At 35.9% G+C, this 7,640-nt stretch overlaps 1 pseudogene; it reads left to right on the top strand.

Annotated features, from left to right (window-relative positions):
- The first annotated feature begins 3,222 nt into the window (after positions 1-3,222).
- On the top strand, positions 3,223-4,624 carry LOC143672804 (uncharacterized; annotated as a pseudogene).
- The last annotated feature ends 3,016 nt before the right edge of the window (positions 4,625-7,640 follow it).

The following is a 7,640-nucleotide window of genomic DNA, read 5'->3' as shown; positions in this document are numbered from 1 at the left end:
TGGGAAAGAATTTGGAAACTGCAGGCTTTAAAGTTTACTTCTTGGAACAATGTATTTATTTTATCTACAAGGAGGGAAAGTTTCCAGATACTCTTACTGAATTAATAAGACTTCATTTTTAAAAATATTCTGGTGTGGTTCATTATAATAGGATCATTAAGGTCAGACATTAATATTTAAATTGGGAAGGAAATTTAACCTCCTGGTCTACAAGAATTGCAACCTCAAATGGACAATTACAAATCTATACAACACATATTTTAACAAATGAAGTTTTTTCATTCACAGCAAACTCACATAGGCACAAGTATGCATGTCCACAGTCCTTGAAAGATAATTATTAAAGGCAAATTTGGAATATTATGGAAAACAATGTCATTTTCAATAAACAGACTTAGGAGCGCAACTTTTGATGACAAAATATAGACTAAGCATGAATTTAACTCAAATGTATAAGCAATTTTATGTATATATATGTATATGTATATATGTGTATATATATATATATTATATGTATATACAAGAAACTATGCTTTCTCCATTTTCCAGGTATTTGATTATTTTTCATTTAAACCTAAGTTTTTTAGATGCATTATTTTGCATATAAATAACACTTTACTTTATATACTTTAATGTATATTTAGGTTTTCTTTCTAGAATTATTTTTACCATTTTCTTCAAGTATTTTTGAAAGGGTAAGATAAAGTTCAACCTCTGTTTTAGAAGTAAAATGGTAATGTCTCACTTATCACTGTTCAATAATTTATTCAAATATTAAAATGTGCATTCTTTTCATGTACATTTTGAATTCATATGAAAATTAAACTTTTCCTATGCCATGTCCATATAAATTATTATATTATGACTTACTTTTGCTCAAAAATCAAAGTTGTTTAAAATTCATATTTGTCACAATTCCTTTTTGTTTGCAATTAGTGATGTCTTTAATAGTCGTTTCTTTTTTATTAATATATATTTTGACTAATCTCTCATCTTTTGTATGCATTGTGCTTTTCTGCTATTAGTGCATTATTTGTTTTTATTTAAAAATCTGAAGCAAAATGGCAAAATTTTACTTTGGTTGATCTGAGTGGTGACTCAACATATTTTTGTATACACTGTAATTGGTTATAATTCAACAATTATTCAGAAATTCAAAAAAGGTAATGAAACCTCCCTTACTAGCTTTTAATTTTTTTTTTTTACTGTTAGCACAAATACAATCTAGGGTAGCCCATTAATCACATACAGATACCCATTTCACTGTTGTTAATTACATTCATAATGTTTTGCTACCATAATCATCAACCACTACCAAAATATTTCCCAGCTTTCAAATAAGAACCTTGTACATTATGTCTTAATTTCCCATTCTCTACACCCATCAAAACCATGGTAAACTACAGTACAGATTCTGAATATGAGTTTTCTTATGTTAAATATTTTAAATCACTAAGATTGTACAATATTTGTCCTTTTGTTTTTGGCTTATTTCATTCAACATGATGACTTCAAGTTTCATCCAATTTGTCACATGTATCAGGACTTCATTCCTTTTTATGGCAGAACAGTATTTCACTGTGGTATTCTATAATACCACATTTTACTTATCTATCCATCAGTTGGTTCAAAGCTGACCCCAAGAGAATGGCCCCATAGCCCCATGGCCCCAACAGAAGGCCATGTTCTTTTAATCCATCCCTGTGGGTGTAGCCCTATTTTGGGTGGGATTTTGACTAGATTATTTCAATTGAGGTGTGATGAGCTCAATTCAAGGCGGGTCTTAATCCTTTACTGGAGTCCTTTATAGGGGTAAAAGAGGGGAAAAAAAACACTTGGAGAGAGCTTACAGAGGGAAAATATCTCCAGAGATGTAGAATAGAACAACAGATGCTCAGAGAGAAGCCCATTGGATTCAGAAGTGGAAAGCTGTAGAGCCCAGGAGTGAAGGACCAGCAGATGTCGGCCACATGCCTTCCCATGTGACAGAGGTGTCCCAGATGCTGGCCTTTCTTCAGAGTCCAGGCATCATATTCTTAATGCCTTAATTGGGGCATTTTCATGGCCTACAACTATAAATTTGCAAATAAATCCTCATTTTAAAGTCTAGTTTTGATATATTGCATTCTGCCAACTTTTTAAACCAAAACACCACCCAAAGCTATCTTTTGGTTTCTACTTGCATGGTATGTTTTATTTTGTTTTAACATACTTTCAACCTCAACCTACTTGATTCTTTGAATTTAAACTGTGTCTCTTTGAGAGAACATAAAATTGGGTAATGCATTTCTATCCAATCTGCCAATGTTTGCCTTTTGGCTAGAGAGTTTAATTCAGTTATATTAAAAATCACTACTGATATTTCAGGGTTTCTTCTGACATTTTGTTATTAAACTCTGTAAATCTTTTTAGTAGTTTGAAGCTGTTACACACACCAGAAAAGGCCATGTTCTTTTAACCCATTCCCATGGGTGAAGACCTATTATAAGTAAAAACTTTTGATTGGTTATTTCACATTGAAATGTGATCCAACTCATTCAAGACAGATCTTAATCCTCTTATCGGTGTCCTCTACAAGAGAATAAAACAAATACAGAAGTTAAGAGAGAAAATTCAGAGAAACACCCAGAGAAGTTTAGAGGAAAAGCCACAGATGGAAAGATCAGAAACTGAAGCAATGAAATCCAGGAGAGAAGGATCAGCAAACTTCAACATGTTGACTGGCTATCTGACAGAGGAGCCCAGTCTCAAGGTGACTTGTCTACATAGATGCCTTAATTGAGATATTTTCATGGACTTAAAACTGGAAACGTGTACCTAATGTAAAAGAAAACCCATTTTTCATATATTGATTTTATCAGCTTCAGAACAAAATAATCTTAGGGCATTTTTCCTTTCACTACTATTAATGGATAATTTTATATTGATCAGATTTCCTGTGATGTTACATATTTAGTGCCTTCTATTTTTTGTTTGGACATATTTCTTATCTATTTTCTTTGTACTTACCATGAGGTTAAAATCTAACATCCTAAATATACAACAATCATATATTGTTTGATACCAATTTAACTTCAATAGCATGCAATAATATTTTTGTATGCCTCTTTATCCCTCAACTTTTTTACTCATCCCATAAACTACCATTTTCTGTACTCCTTTCCACTTATATCTTTGTACAGTTTATGTTCAAAATTATGGATTTAGGGAGAGTGTGGGAGTCTGTCGGTGGCAACGGCTGAGGGTCTTCACGCTCAGTCGGGCTTTGCTTCCTGTTGCTTCTGCTAGAGTGGGTCGAGGCTTTCTAAGCTTTGTCCCGAAATCCCTGTGGCGACTTGAAGGCACACCTCACGAATGGCGTCCTTGCCCCCGGCAACTGCGGCCCAGGGACCAGTGCTGTTTGAAGATCTGGCTGTGTATTTTTCCCAAGAGGAATGTGTGAGTCTGCACCCTGCCCAGAGGTCTCTCAGCAGAGACGTTGCACAGGAATGTTTGGAGGATATGGCCTTGCTGAGTGGGGAAAGCGAGGTGGAGGTTAATCAGCAGTTAAGTCTAGAGTCTATGGAACTTGAAGAGCTTGCCTTAGAAAAATGCTCCATTGCCATACCCCTTGTCTTTTATCCAGAAGAATCTGCTGAGGATGAAGTTGAAAGCCCTGAAGGGACAATATCAACTGGAACACCCATTTGCAGAAAAAGTCTCAGAAGCCTTTTCGTTACCATTGAAAATCATACCCCACTGGTAGAACTATCTCAATGTTTAGGAACCAGAGCACTTTCTGACATCCTTGACTTTCCCTGGGAAGAAGCCAATAGTGAGTGTAAGAGTCCTGAATGTGACCACAGCTTCAGCGATAATTCATAACCTGTTCTGCATCAGAAAATTCATTTGGGTAAGAAAAGGTATGAATGTGGTGACTGTGGGAAAATCTTCAGTCATAGAGTCAACCTGAAGACACACAGGAGAATCCATAGCAGCCAGAAGCATTCCCAGGTGCTGAGTATGGCACCGCCTTCTGCCAGCACTCACATCTGTCTCAGCACATGAATATCCATGTAAAGGAGAAATCATATACATGTGGCTTATGCAGGAGAGGCTTTATGTGGCTCCCAGGATTGGCAAAGCATCAGAAAACCCATAGTGCAGAACAGACCCATATGTATGCTAAGCGTGGGAAATATTTTAGTCAGAAAATGAATCCTGCTTTGCATTAGAAAACTCACACATTGGCAAGTCAGTCCCATTCCACTAAGGATGGGAAGAACCTGGGGCATTCCTCACGCCTTGTCCATCCCAAGAAGGGCCCCAAGGGGGAAAAACCATTCAACCATTGTGAGGAAAGTTTACTTTCATTCCCAACGTTCAAACCCTTAAAATGCCTCAAGTGTGAGACCACCTTTCTTGATATCTCTGAGCTTATTTCCCATCAGAATGTTCATAGAAGGGAGAAGCCCCATAAGTGCAAAATCTGTGTAGAAAGTTTTATTTTGGACTCAGAACTTGCATGCCACCAGAAAAGCCACGTAGGAGAGGAACCATTTAAATGCACCATGTGTGAGAAAATTTCAGGTTGAAGATGCACCTCAACATTCATCAGCAAACCCACATGAAAAGCACTGTGTAGAGAAAAAAATTTCTTTGATGCTTGTGTTTTTTAGTGTCTATACAGTGGAAAACTGTTACTTTTTGTGCCAGCACTATGCTAAGTGCCTTATACTCCTTATATGTTTATCATTTAATTCTCACCACACCTTGATGTAGGCAGTATTATTTCTGTTTTATAACTGAGGAAACATACTTGATGTCACATGTCTAATGAGTGAAGCCAGGATTCTAGGATGCTCAGTTACTGTTCAAAATCTATTTTTATGAGTTTGAGAAATATAGTGCTTTTTTTTAGATTCAGTTTTCATTTAAATGAAGGTTATTGCTAGAGTTCTTTTAATTTTGTTTACTTGCTTTCCAAATAAGGTTTTGAAAGGGGAGAATTTATTTATTTTTTGCCAGTTCTGCAGATATAGAATCTAGGGGAGTACTTTTATATGGTTTATACTTGTTTTTGCATTAACTAATATTTGTATGAAGTTATTGTTTTACATGTGAGTTTCTAAAGAATTTTGGAAGCCTTTTCATTTCCTGTATATAAGTTCCGAAATGAACGGATTAGTTTCTCTTGATGGCTGTTAATAACTGTGGTTTTCCCCTTCTGAGTCCTGATGCCCCTGGCAGGTATTGCCTTTGTGATTTGAGTGTTGGCAGGGTGTTTTGGCAGCCTCACTACAGCCCTTTCCTGGTTCTTGAGTTCGAGATGGTGGCAGAGCCTGCCCCTGTCAAAGGCAACCCTTGATTGGCCTTCAGATCTCCATCAAAGCACATTATGTGTCTTGGGCTGAGTAATAGTAACTGTTTTAGTGGGCATGCTAGATACACCTAAATCTGTGAAAGGGAAGGAACTGTCTCCATTCTTTTTTTTTATTAATTAAAAAAAATTAACTAACACAACATTTAGAAATCATTCCATTCTACATATGCAATCAGTAATTCTTAATATCATCATATAGGTGTATGGTCATCATTTCTCAGTACATATGCATCGATTTAGAGAAAGAAATAGCAAGACAACAGAAAAAGAAATAAAATGATAACACAGAGAGAAAACAAAAATAAAAATAAAAAGTACAAAAATATATAAGAAAAAAAAAACTATAGCTCAGATGCAGCTTCATTCAGCGTTCCAACATAATTACATTACAATTAGACAGTATTGTGCTGGCCATTTTTTTTTAGAAATCATACCATTCTACATATGCAATCAGTAATTCTTAACATCATCACATAGATGTATGATCATCATTTCTTAGTACATTTGCATCAGTTTAGAAGAACTAGCAATATAACCGAAAAAGATATAGAATGTTAATATAGAGAAAAAAATATAAAAGTAATAATAGTAAGAACAAAACAAAACAAAACAAAACAAAAACCTATAGCTCGGATGCAGCTTCATTCAGTGTTTTAACATGATTACTTTACAATTAGGTATTATTGTGCTGTCCATTTTTGAGTTTTTGTATCTAGTCCTATTGCACAGTCTGTATCCCATCAGCTCCAATTACCCATTATCTTACCCTGTCTCTAACTCCTGCTGAACTCTGTTACCAATGACATATTCCAAGTTTATTCTCAAGTGTCGATTCACATCATTGGGACCATACAGTATTTTTCTTTAGTTTTTGGCTAGACTCACTCAGCATAATGTTCTCTAGGTCCATCCATGTTATTACATGCTTCATAAGTTTATCCTGCCTTAAAGCTGCATAATATTCCATCGTATGTATATACCACAGTTTCTTTAGCCACTCGTCTGTTGATGGACATTTTGGCTGTTTCCATCTCTTTGCAATTGTAAATAACGCTGCTATAAACATTGGTGTGCAAATGTCCGTTTGAGTTTTTGCCCTTAATTCCTTTGAGTAGATTCCCAGCAATGGTATTGCTGGGTCGTATGGCAATTCTATATTCAGCTTTTTGAGGAACCGCCAAACTGCCTTCCACAGTGGTTGTACCATTTGACATTCCCACCAACAGTGGATAAGTGTGCCTCTTTCACCACATCCTCTCCAGCACTTGTCATTTTCTGTTTTGTTGATAATGGCCATTCTGGTGGGTGTGAGATGATATCTCATTGTGGTTTTGATTTGCATTTCTCTAATGGCCAGGGACATTGAGCATCTCTTCATGTGCCTTTTGGCCATTTGTATTTCCTCTTCTGATAGGTGTCTGTTCAAGTCTTTTTCCCATTTTGTAATTGGGTTGGCTGTCTTTTTGTTGTTGAGATGAACAATCTCTTTATAAATTCTGGATACTAGACCTTTATCTGATATATCATTTCCAAATATTGTCTCCCATTGTGTAGGCTGTCTTTCTACTTTCTTGATGAAGTTCTTTGATGCACAAAAGTGTTTAATTTTGAGGAGCTCCCGTTTATTTATTTCCTTCTTCAGTGTTCTTGCTTTAGGTTTAAGGTCCATAAAACTGCCTCCAGTTGTAAGATCCATAAGATATCTCCCAACATTTTCCTCTAACTGTTTTATGGTCTTAGACCTAATGTTTAGATCTTTGATCCATTTTGAGTTAACTTTTGTATAGGGTGTGAGAGATGGGTCTTCTTTCATTCTTTTGCATATGGATATCCAGTTCTCTAGGCACCATTTATTGAAGAGACTGTTCTGTCCCAGGTGAGTTGGCTTGACTGCGTTATCAAAGATCAAATGTCCATAGATGAGAGGGTCTATATCTGAGCACTCTATTCAATTCCCTTAGTCGATATATCTATCTCTATGCCAATACCATGCTGTTTTGACCACTGTGGCTTCATAATATGCCTTAAAGTCAGGCAGTGCAAGACCTCTAGCTTCGTTTTTTTTCCTCAAGATATTTTAAGCAATTCGGGGCACCCTGCCCTTCCAGATAAATTTGCTTATTGGTTTTTCTATTTCTGAAAAATAAGTTGTTGGGATTTTGATTGGTGTTGCATTGAATCTGTAAATCAATTTAGGTAGGATTGACATCTTAACTATATTTAGTCTTCCAATCCATGAACACGGTATGCCCTTCCATCTGTTTAGGTCTTCTGTGAT

This window comes from Tamandua tetradactyla (assembly GCF_023851605.1).
Source record: "Tamandua tetradactyla isolate mTamTet1 chromosome 15 unlocalized genomic scaffold, mTamTet1.pri SUPER_15_unloc_4, whole genome shotgun sequence".
Taxonomy (NCBI): Eukaryota; Metazoa; Chordata; class Mammalia; order Pilosa; family Myrmecophagidae; genus Tamandua; species Tamandua tetradactyla.
The sequence above is the reverse complement of the archived record's forward strand: the minus strand, read 5'-3'. Positions and strand labels throughout refer to the sequence as shown.